The 12,479-nt window shown below is 47.6% G+C and overlaps 1 pseudogene; it reads left to right on the top strand.

Moving 5' to 3' along the window:
• The first annotated feature begins 9,864 nt into the window (after positions 1–9,864).
• Positions 9,865–11,126, top strand: LOC123079197 (ATP synthase subunit a-like; annotated as a pseudogene).
• The last annotated feature ends 1,353 nt before the right edge of the window (positions 11,127–12,479 follow it).

Below are 12,479 nucleotides of genomic sequence, written 5' to 3'. Positions count from 1 at the left end.
CCGAAGTCCGGTCAGCGGAAGAAACCTTTTAAGGGCAAAGACAGGGCATCCAACTTAGATAAAATCCTTGAGAGGCCCTGTCAGATTCATGGCACACCCGATAAGCCTGCAAATCATACCAACAAGAACTGTTGGGTTTTCAAATAGGCCGGTAAGTTAAATATCGAACGCAAGGGAAAAGGGCCCCCAAGCGAAGACGATGATGAGCCCCGTCAGCCGAACACCGGGGGTCAGAAACAATTTCTCCCGAGGTGAAAACAGTGAACATGATATATTTCACTCATATCCCTAGAAGGGAGCACAAACGTGCATTACATGACGCCTATGCCGTAGAGCCTGTTGCCCCCAAGTTTAACCCATGGTCAGCCTGCCCGATCACTTTTGATTGCAGGGACCACCCAACTAGTCTCGGTCACGGGGGTTTGGCGGCCTTGGTCCTTGATCCAATCATCGACGAATACCACCTCACTAGAGTCCTTATGGATGGAGGAAGCAGTCTCAACTTGATCTATCAAGATACTGTCCGAAAGATGGGGATTGACCCATCACGAATCAAGCCTAGTAACACTACCTTTAAAGGTGTGATACCAGGAGTGGAGGCCCGTTGTAAAGACTCAATCACACTGGAGGTAGTATTCGGCTCCCCAGATAACTTCCGTAGCAAAGAGTTAATCTTCGACATCGTCCCTTTCCACAGTGGTTACCATGCGCTGCTCGGACGAACTGCCTTCGCCCGCTTTAACGTAGTCCCGCATTATGCTTACTTTAAGCTCAAGATGCCTGGATCTCGGGGCGTTATTACAGTCAATGGCAATACGAAGCGCTCACTCCGTACGGAAGAACACACCGCGACCCTTGCAGCCGAAGTGTATAGCGGCCTAACCAAGCCGAGCAGCTCAAAGGCCAATAAAGCCAACAACGTATCCAAACGAGTTTGGGCCCCGCATAAAACAGAGGATCCAAACACTGATTAGCAGTTCGGCCTCCACCGATCACCCCTCCAGGTTGCGGCTCATGTACCGTGCATACATAATTACGCACTAAAAATACCCTGGGCGACGCCAGAGGCACACTGCAGAATAGGTCCATTATACGGCTTGACCATAAATGGACCACATATACCCTTTTTCTTCTAACACAGGTTCATCAAGAGCCCTACTACAAGATGGTTGTCACAGGAGATCCTTTTAAGGCTAAGCATACCCCAACCATCAAATGCTCCTCTAAAAGGACTCACTACTAAGGAGAAAAGGCACAGACGTGCGGCAGGGCATCATTGGAGTTTCTTTTCCGAACCATGGCTTTTTAGGCCCTGTGTTAGACTTTCCCTTATGTAAAATTTTCTCTTTTTTGGGCATGTAATATGACCTTAGCATTGAACGATATTGTCTGTCATCGAACATATCAATAAAGGTACAAAGGGCATAGATGATTACCACCTTTTTGGTTGGCTGTTGATTTTTTTCCTTGTCATCTGCGCTATTCCTTATGTTTGACTGACACACATGGGTCGACACGGTCTCCATACTAGGGGCTGTATTCAGCCCGCTAAATTGTTAAGTCCGAACACCCATAGGGAACTCTTCGACGTCCTAGATATTGCATTATATGCATCTGCTCTGGATCATGTTTTTGGTCAATAGTTGGGTTGCCCGGCTCCTGTGTTTACCACCTTACATTCTGCAAGTTCGGCTAAGGTAGTAAAGGGAGAACTACTGCGATTGTATTTCCAGTTCGCCTGGTCAAGTACCTCAGTAGAGAAAGCCGAAAACTGACTGTCATGATAGGCGAGAGCGGGTCAGCGATCCGGCGGCTTAGTGTTACATTATGAATCGCTCGCGATTGCCGTGTCATACGAGGGGCTGGGTTTTTGACCAGCCGCGTTGCAAAGGCGTCGTACTCCGGCTCGCTGATCATGCAACAAGGGGCTAGTACTTAGCGCCACCAATGGACTCTTATGGCTAAGTGAAAGTACTAAAGCCGCATAGTCTGATTGCCTAGTTCACTTTCGCAAGAAGCCTCCTACATTGGACGAAGACATTGGATTAAGTGCGGTCATGCGATCACGAACACCCCTGTAATATTTACATGGGGGATGAAGCCGACGACTGGTAAACTTTCAGACATGTAAACAACAAAATAGGAGGATAAACTATCATAGATATCATACACAATGAGTTCATTACATGACTCTTACAAACCGAACTCAACTACTCAAAGATGACATCCTTCAAACACTGCCCCTCCACAAGGCGGGCTCCCTCGAGGACCTCGTCAAAGTAATTCTCCGTCCGCCGGTGCTCTTTCCCTTCAGGTGGCCCTGCGGTAGCAATGTCGGCGACCTTCATCTTTTCCCACTGCACCTTGACATGGGCAAAGGCCATCCGAGCACCCTCAATGCAGGACGACCGCTTGAGGGCATCGATCCGAGGAAGTGCCTCCACTAGCCACTGCATGAGTCCGAAGTGACTATTCGGGATGGGATCGGCTGGCCACAAGCGGATTATAACATCCTTCATGGCCAGTCCAGCCACCCCGTGCAGCTCGGACAGCTGCTTCAGTTGGTCGCTCAGGGCCACGGGAAGTTCTGGCGCAAGATACTGCGACCAGAATAACTTCTCCGTTGAGCTCCCCTATTCGGCTCAAAGAATGCGGCGGCATCCGAAATGCTCCTCGGCAGATCAGCAAAGGCGCCTGGAGAACTATAAACCCTGGTTAGTAAAATATACGTCTTAACACTATATCTACTCTGCATGATAAAGGCCTTACCAGCCGCAATCTGCTTCACCTCTTGTATCTCCTGGCAAGCGCCCTGGGCATCAACCCAGGCCTCCTTCAGACTCTCGAGAGCTTTGGTGAGCTCGGAGGCCTGCTCCGAACTCTTCTGCCCCAAGGACTCACACCTTGCGATGGCGTCCTTGAGCTCCTGCTCTATTTCCTCCACCCGCGCCTCGTGTTTTCGGCGGGTGGTTTGCTCTTTCTCTAGAGACTTGTCCACCTTGTCCGCGGCCACCTCGTTCGCCTTTGCCTCCTTCTTGGCTTTGGCAAGGGCGCCCTTGAGAGACTCGACCTCGGCGGTGCCAACTGCGAATATATTCATAACATTCTTAGTCAGTTTCAAACCGTCTACACATAAACATAATTTCTGGATATACTGACACACTGCACACCTTGGGTTTCTTCGAACCGTTTGTTGGTACAGTCGAGTTCCTCATCAGACAGCCGGAGCTTCCGATTGAGCTCGGCAATTTCCGTGGCCTGGGCAGTAGCTGCCAGCTTCGAAGCCTGTCAGATATAAAAAACAGAGCATGACATACTTGTTAATGATCCTCTGTTCGGATTGTCTTAATCCGGACAGAGTATCAGGGGCTACTGTCTACACATGGGCTTCGGCTCACATGTACATACATAGAATACTTATGAAAAATATTATGTCGCCTACCTTGAAGCCTGTTAGTAGGCTGTGGAACGCTTCAGTCAGCCCGCTCTTTGCGTACTGAACCTTTTCCATAGCCGCACCCATAAGGGTGCGGTGTTCTTCTACAATGGAGGCACGCTCCAGTGCCTCCCGCATACTGTCAGCGGCCTCCGGATTGACAGAGGCCGCCGACGGAGATCTTGCTCCTCTGCCCTCCTTCGAAGGGGGATGCTGATCCAAACCCGGTGTCGTACTGGTCTCCGGGATGGTGTTCGGCGAGGGTCTGGACTGTTGAGGTCCTCCACCCTCAATGGTTGTGGGGATCGCCGTACCCCGCTCTACAACGCCCGAGGTGTTGTCCTCGGGCGACTTCCGAATTGTCTCATCCACCCCTCCCCGGACAGGAGATTGCCTTTGGGACGACACCTTGGTGTCCTCCATGGCATGGGGAGAGAGGGTGTGAGATGGTCCATCACTCCCCGTCTCCCTAGTGGCTAAAGAGTTCCCTGTTGAAGAAGAGGGGATCGGGATCTCGCGCGAAGGGCTAAAAAGTATAAAGGAGGATGAGCATGATGAAGTTAGATTAAATAGATAACTGAACAAGTGAGTTTCTAATACTTACGTCTCGGCCAGGGGTTTCTCCCTTTGGGCCCGCCCCAGACCGTGTTCAGACGCTGTGTCCGAACTGTCCAAGAGGACCACTCGCCCTTTCTTCGGTGTCGCCCCCTCTAGGTCCTTGGGGGCCGTCCTTTCCCCCCTCCTCGTCCTGAGGGGGAGTCACTCTCCACCTTCACATCCTCCTCCTCCTCCTCTTCTTCGTCCTCGTCTTCCTCGCGGGAGGAGACGGGCTCAGCCTCTCCGGACACTGTTGCCGGAGGGCCCTTGCAGCAGGGTCCATTCTTGGACCCCTTGCTCTTCTTCTTGGCCTTATTCTCTGGCGACTAATAAGGCGCCGGAACTAGCATCTTCTCCAGCTGAGGAGTGACTGGGTTTTCGGGCAATGGAGCCGGACACTTGATCCGCTCTGACTTCTTGGTCCAACCCTGCGACAAAAGATGGGTTGATGAGTTCGACATAGACCGAATACGTGTGTATATACATGTGACTAGATATGTCTTCGGAGAAATCAAATACTTACTAGAGAGACCGGATACGTGATGTTGATGCCAATATCTTCGGTCTCCATGGGCCAGCTGCTCTTCTGCGCCTTAAAAAGCAGCTTCCACATCCCCTCGTGCATAGTGCCAAAGAAGTGTTGTAGCATCCGCGGATTCTCCTGCTTGAATTCCCACATGGGGGTAGCCCGGCGCTGGCAGGGGAGAATGCGGCGGAAAAGCATGATCTGTATCACGTTGGTTAGACCAACGTTCTTTCCCAGCATGTTGGTGATGCATGTTTGCAGTGCCAACACCTTCGTCTGGGACCCCCAGTTGATGCCCTTCTCGTTCCAGGAAGTGAGCCTCACGGGGGTCCGGATCTAAACTCCGGAATGGCCACCCAGTTGGGGTGGCGTGGCTCGGTGATGTAGAACCACTTCTTTTGCCAGATCTTCATGGTCTCCACGAAGGCCCCCTTGGGCCAAGTGGTGTTTGGCAACTTGCTAATCATAGCCCTGCCGCAGTCCGCGTGCTGCCCATCGACCACCTTCGGCTTCACGTTGAAGACCTTGAGCCATAAGCCGAAGTGTGGCCGAACATGGAGGAGGGCCTCACACACGACTATGAACGCTGATATGTGGAGATATGAGTTTGGGGCTAAATCGTGGAAATCTAGCCTGTAGTAGTACATAAGTCCACGGACGAAAGGGTGAAGTGGGAAACCTAACCCTCTAAGGAAATGGGGAAGGAAGACAACCCGTTCACCGAGCTCCGGAGTGGGAAGGACTTGACCTTCAGAGGGAAGCCGGTGCTTGATATCAGCGGCGAGGTACCCCCGCACTCTGAAGATCTACTATGTTCTCCTCCATCACGGAGGAGGCCTCCCACTTGCCTTTGGAGCCAGCTCCGGCCGTGGTCGGAGTAGGTGGTGGTGGTGGTGAGAAAGATGGAGATTTTGCGAGCGCAGAAAGGCTTGGGAGATTGGAAGACTGAGGAGATGTGAAGGCGTGTGGAGGAAAGTGGGGGTCCCTTGGTCTCTTATAGGCAGTAAAAATACCAACTGCCCCCACTCGAGCCTTGAATCTCACCTGTTCCCGATGGATGCCTGCGCTGCAAATGATTGGATTACCCAAATATCATTGATATGCAATCCCGTATTAAGTGGACACGATCTCTGTTTTGACAGGATGTGCCAATGAGGTGTGACCTCGAAGCACGGAACACGGGGTGTGAAAACGGTTCAAAATGATGAGGGGTCGAGTCTGACGCTTCGTTGAAAGAGTTGTCCATAAAAGACGTTGTTCTCATTTTTTATATATCCTGCCTTCGTGGCTAAGTGTTGTGTTTATTGCGAAAAGCCAAATACATTTCTTTTTGCAGAGGAAAGCTGATGTGTATTCTTTAAAGGAACCTGCCTTGCAATGTCGAAGACAATCTGAGCGCCGAATACATCATCATTGAAGAGTGGTTCAGGGGCTATTGTGGGAGTCCTGGATTAGGGGGTCCTCGGGTGTTCGGTCTATTGATGTGGGCCAGACTGATGGGCCGTCAAGATACAAGATAGAAGATTATCCCTCGTGTCCGGTGGAGACTCTCACATGCGTGGATGGCAAGTATAGGTTTCCGGATATATTATTCCTTTCTGTAAAACCAACTTTGTACAACCCTAAGCCCTTCCAGTGTCTATATAAACCGGAGGGTTAGATCAGAGGCAGGATCACAACATTGCTAGGCTAGCTATCTAGGGTTAGCCGAATCGATTTGGTGGTAGATCAACTCTTGTAACCCCTATACCCTCGAATATAATCAAGCAGGAGTAGGGTTTTACCTCCATTATACCGTCGATGTCATCGGAGTCAAAGTCAAGCACGTCGGTTAGATCATCGACCGTGGCAATGAAGTGGGTGGTGGGTGGGCAACGATTTACTTCGTCGCCTGCTTCCCACTCGAGCTGGACATAGTTTAGCCACGAGCCTCCTGACAAAGAGAGAGACTTTAATGAGTTCAACACGTCAACAAGGGGCGAGTGTTGGAAGATATCCGCTGCGGTAAACTCCATTACAGGAGCCCAACCAGGTTCGGCAGGCTCAGGAGAGCGCGGACTGGAACCTACAGCCGGATACGAGTCCGGGGGTCCGATGTCACAGGCTTCTTTGGGGCGAGGCCTGTGTTCGGCTCTACCGCTGATGAGTGTGTGGCCTGCGGGGCGGAGTCTATCCATCCGTCCTTAGGCAATGCAGTCTGCTCCGGATTTAGGTATGAGTCTACCGCAGGGACGACATCCCGAGCATTGTCCGACAACAGGTCTAAGCCGTGCTCATCGTGACCGTTTGGCGCTCCTGGCACAGGCCCGAATCCGTTGAAGATCAAGTCTCCGCGGATATCAGCCGTGTAGTTCAGGTTTTCGAACCTGACCTGGTGGCCAGGGGCGTAGCTGTCGATCTGCTCCAGTTGGCCAAGCGAATTGGCCCGCAGTGCGAAGCCGCCGAACACGAAGATCTGTCTGGGGAGAAAAGTATCACCCTGGACCGCGTTGTTGACGATCGAAGGAGCCATCAGGCCTTGCAGCGACGACACAGACGAACTCTCAATGAAAGCACCAATGTCGGTGTCAAAATCGGCGGATCTCGGGTAGGGGGTCCCGATCTGTGCGTCTTAGGCTGATGGTAACAGGAAGCAAGGGACACAATGTTTACCCAGGTTCGGGCCCTCTCGATGGAGGTAAAACCCTACTTCCTGCTTGATTGATATTGATGATATGAGTAGTGCAAGAGTAGATCTACCACGAGATCGTGGAGGCTAAACCCTAGAAGCTAGACTATGATGATTATGATTGTGATCGTGATCGGTCTTCTAAGGACCAACCTCTCCGGTTTATATAGACACCGGAGAGGGCTATGGTTTACACGGAGTCGATTACAAAGAAGGAAATATAATATCCGGATCGCCAAGCTTGTCTTCCACGCAAAGGAGAGTCCCATCCGGACACGAGACAGAGTCTTGATTCTTGTATCTTCAGGCCCCAACAGTCTGGCCAAAGTATATAGTCCGGCTGTCCGGATACCCCCTAATCCAGGACTCCCTCAGTGACCAACCATCATGCAGGATTCCGGGTCGGAGTAGCACCTCTTGCCTGATATATACAGGTCGTTACTGGCGATTCGTTTGTGCCCCATGGTGTTCAATTTCCCATTTGTTACCTCCCCCTCAGTACGGGTCAACCTACTTTGCCCGCTTAGGCGCTCCAAAATGCTCTGACTAGACCGCCGACACCCATGATTTGTCCATCATTCAAAATGTCATTTCGTAAGGGCTCATAAGGTAGGAGGAATCACAGATCCTCCGTGCACTTTCGCCTAGAGTTAGTTTTATTTTTCACTACTGTCTGAGTGGTGGCTAAACCCCGAAACTTTTCCTTGAAATGAAATAAAGATCTAACTTTATTCCAGTAGTGGTTTCTGCAAATGTAGACAATCTTGTTGATTAACACCCACTTTCCATACCCTGCAATTCAGAGGCCATCACCTCTGGTCTTTTAGTAACATATCAATAAACAAGGCTCTCCTCGTGTAGCTTTTTGTTCTCGAGGAAGAAAATCTCATTGATTACTTAGAATGCTGGATGAAGCAAGTTACAACATTGTTTCTTTCGTGATTCATGTATATTGGAAATCTCTTTCTTTAGGAAATGGGATGGAATTCAATTCTAACTTAGGGATTATCTTCTTCCTGAACATTCATGAAAAGAAGGACTCTGGCTTTAATGCTAAAGTTTAGTACTAGGCCTGAACATTCTCCGTCTACTACTAGTTATAGATGCTATTTCTAATTGAATAGAATGGATGCTTCACAGCGGTTCTGCGATAGGCAGGGCAACCAGGTGAACATAGGCAGCTGTTCCTATAGAACACAAGTCTTTCTCTAAAGCACGACCTTCCGATTGGACTACTTCTGGTCTTTATCCTTTTTATTCCAAAAATGGGTCCTCGATCAAAATGATCTGGTGTCTATGTCCATGCCTGAGGTTGGTAAACCCTATATCTATTGCGGGGTGGTTTGAGGAAGGGACAACTTGTAACCCACGACTTACTACTACGAAGATTCTGGCGGAGAGCTTTTCACATATAGATATGTCGGGATGAGGAAGCTCCGTAGTCAACTAATAGATAGAAAATCCACCTTGTGAACCGTGTTTGTCTTAAAGTACTGTCTGAGAAGGAATATACCTGTTCCAATCCCTCTAGTGGCTATACTGATTGACATAGGTAGCTTTCGTAGTCAAAGCTCATAGGGCCAAATGCTCTATTGGAGTGGGCACGAACACACACAATCAAGGTTCGAAGAACTTCTACTTCACGCCTTGAGGATTCTATGACGCTCACTAAATGGTGTTGTGGCGATTGCAAGCAATCAATAAACGAGGAAGCCAAATTATGGATCCAGGAAGGCTGCATCAGAAGGAAGAGTAGGTGTTGCTATGCCATTGGCTGGGACTGAGACAGAGAGAGGGGAGCATAGCCACTATGAACCCGGTAAAGAGTTCCAACTAAGCTCTTCTCAGGTTCTTTCTTTCTCTTCCATTCTTATGTTTATATATTAAAGTGTAGTTACTGAAATATAATAATATTAATCTAATATGCCCATTGGTGTTCCAAAAGTACCTTACCAGATTCCCGAAGATGAAGAAGTGACTTGGGTTGACTTATACAATGTTATGTATCGAGAAAGGACACTTTTTTTAGTTCAGTGCCCTATACATAGAAAGAAGTGCTTTTCCAACGGTATCAACATTCTATCTGGAATCAGTAGCGATAATTGTTGTATTGTGAGCCAGTCCCGTAAGACACTACGCACATCCAAATTCTATATGATTTTTCCAATCATTTCATCTATACGACCTGCAAATAAGATAAGATCTTGGCTCGCCCTACAAAAAAACAACTATATGCCCTATAAACTTGCTTGCTTCTTCAAATCTTGAAATAACATATAGAAAGTGTTTCTGTGATGAGACCATTCTCGATCGATAAATGCGATAGGAGCCTATGTGTTTCACGGGCAGCCGGCCAATAGGGGAAGGTTATGAATCCGGCGAACCGACCGCTTTAAGAACGCGATTGTCTTCTCTCACTCAGTTATCAATTGACAAAGATGACCTATTATTTTTCGCCCTAAAAACGACAATGGTATGGTACTTTTTCTTCAAATCGAGATTGTGTGGGTGTCCGCTCATGTTCACGTTACATGCTAAATCAGGCTTTCCTTGGGAAAACCAAGGACAACCCCTATCCCAGTCTCCTTTCCTTTCTCTTTTCGGGAGCAGAGCTAAAAAAGATGGAGTTACCTGGAGATGGAAAATTTCGATTTAACAATAAAAATTGTACAAAGCGTCTCTCACGTCCATTCTTTCATTAGAGATTTTTTCCATCCTACACTGGATCTGCAGCTTGTGAACCAGATTTTGGAGGGGGTGGAGACACCTACCTTGAAAGATAGGGACCTCCTGTTCCAAATATATGGAATAGATCCCGAAAATAGAGACGCTTTGTTTTCAGAAATCACAAAAATGATAGAATCATACATACAACAGGCTAAATTGGTTTTGCCAGCGTCATACAATGTGACCGAGTTTTGTGACCAGTTTCTGGGCCCGGATTCTCCCAGGATTCTAAGGGAGACTTTCATAGATTTACATTCAAGGGGCACGAAAGCTTCACTTGGAACAGAGGCATGGTTCATCTTTCTAAAGAAATATGGAAGGCCGAAGACTTACAGCCGGGTAGCCCAGTAAGTGCTCCGAATCCGCTTTTTTTGGAAACCCCATTGGATCAATTTGCCATTATCCCAATAATTGATCTTCATGTGGGCAACTTTTATTTATCATTTACAAATGCAGTCTTGTATATGCTGCTCACTGTCGTTTTGGTCGTTTTTCTTTTTTTTGTTGTTACGAGAAAGGGAGGTGGAAAGTCAGTGCCAAATGCATGGCAATCCTTGGTCGAGCTTATTTATGATTTCGTGCTGAACTTGGTAAACGAACAAATAGGTGGTCTTTCCAGAAATGTGAAACAAAAGTTTTTCCCTCGCATCTCGGTCACTTTTACTTTTTCGTTATTTCGTAATCCCCAGGGTATGATACCCTTTAGCTTCACAGTGACAAGTCATTTTCTCATTACTTTGGCTCTTTCATTTTCCATTTTTATAGGCATTACGATCGTTGGATTTCAAAGACATGGGCTTCATTTTTTTAGCTTCTTATTACCTGCGGGAGTCCCACTGCCGTTAGCACCTTTCTTAGTACTCCTTGAGCTAATCTCTTATTGTTTTCGTGCATTAAGATTAGGAATACGTTTATTTGCTAATATGATGGCCGGTCATAGTTTAGTAAAGATTTTAAGTGGGTTTGCTTGGACTATGCTATTTCTGAATAATATTTTCTATTTCATAGGAGATCTTGGTCCCTTATTTATAGTTCTAGCATTAACTGGTCTGGAATTAGGTGTAGCTATATCGCAAGCTCATGTTTCTACGATCTCAATTTGTATTTACTTGAATGATGCTACAAATCTCCATCAAAATGAGTCATTTCATAATTGAATAAAAACGAGGAGCCGAAGATTCTAGGGGGCTACAGCTGCGCTTTTGCAGCACTGAACATGGTTACGAGTACTCAAGATATTGCGTTTGTGTTTGGAGAGGTGTAGATTGTATATTCCAACCGAGAAGACCAGGAAAAGATAAGGATAAAGAATGTTATATATCTCAGGAGCTAGATCACTTCCCGATGAACAAGTAAGAATTGCCTCAACAAAAATGGATGGAATTGGACCGAAAAAAGCCATTCAGCTTCGTTATCGATTAGGTATCAGTGGGAACATCAAGATGAATGAGTTAACTAAGTATCAGATCAAACAAATTGAACAAATGATAGCTCAAGATCATGTTGTTCATTGGGAATTGAAGAGGGGAGAACGAGCAGACATCGAACGATTAATTTCTATTTCTCGTTATCGTGGAATTCGTCATCAAGATGGATCGCCCTTACGTGGTCAATGAACTCATACTAATGCAAGGACTGCTCGCAAGCAAATTCGGAAATGAAAGAAGGCTACCAAAAGAACAAGCAACGGATTTCGCGCTCATCCCTTGCTAAAGCGCATACGTTTTCTTGCTCCTTGGTACTTGTCTGATCAATCACACTGTTCATTAGTTCACTTGATTTTTCGTTCGATGTCTTGAACCGCTTACTAATCACGTATACGTATACTAGGCCCCCTTCACCACTCCACGTCTGGCCCGTCTTGGTCTCGCTCACTTCGCTCGTCTATCGTATCGGCTCGGCTTCATCCGTCAAGCGACAGCTTCTGCCTCTGACGGCTTCACTATCACTCATGACTGGTAGTAGTTGTCTCTATGTAGTAGTCGGCCTTTGTTAAGCTTCGCCAGAAGCGACTAGTCGCTTCCCGAAAGCCTCTTTCTTGTACTAATTAATGTGTATGGTCTAGTCTTTCCAATGCCTCGTTCCTTGCCGCCAATGCACGCTAGATGGAGAGTAAGCAAGCTACCTTACTTGCATTGCATTCGTTAAACGGTAGCTTCCGCGCCCTTCCTGCCTGCTTCAAATTATGTGAACGATTGTGTCTTCAACATCAATTTCAGTCTGATTAGATATATCATTGAAACAAATCTTTTTTGTCTCTGTTTTCTTTTCGGATGATGAGGATGAGCCAGCCGATCCTAACATAATTTTGGAGGAGCCGGACGACAAAGCCTCAAAATCAGATAAAGATGTCTCTGACGCGACCGGACTTCCACTAGATTTTTATAGGGCTCATGAGGGAAAAGATATGTTGTTTTCTATCAGTCCCAAGCGGATACTCCCCAGCTTCCATGGTCTGCTTACCGAGGAAGAGATGCTGGAGGACCCAGGGCCAGAGCAAGTTGGGTTGGGGTATAGAGCCGTAA

The sequence above is a fragment of the Triticum aestivum genome, chromosome 1B (assembly GCF_018294505.1).
Source record: "Triticum aestivum cultivar Chinese Spring chromosome 1B, IWGSC CS RefSeq v2.1, whole genome shotgun sequence".
NCBI lineage: Eukaryota > Viridiplantae > Streptophyta > Magnoliopsida > Poales > Poaceae > Triticum > Triticum aestivum.
Note: the sequence above shows the minus strand (reverse complement) of the source record. Positions and strands in the feature narration are given on the sequence as shown.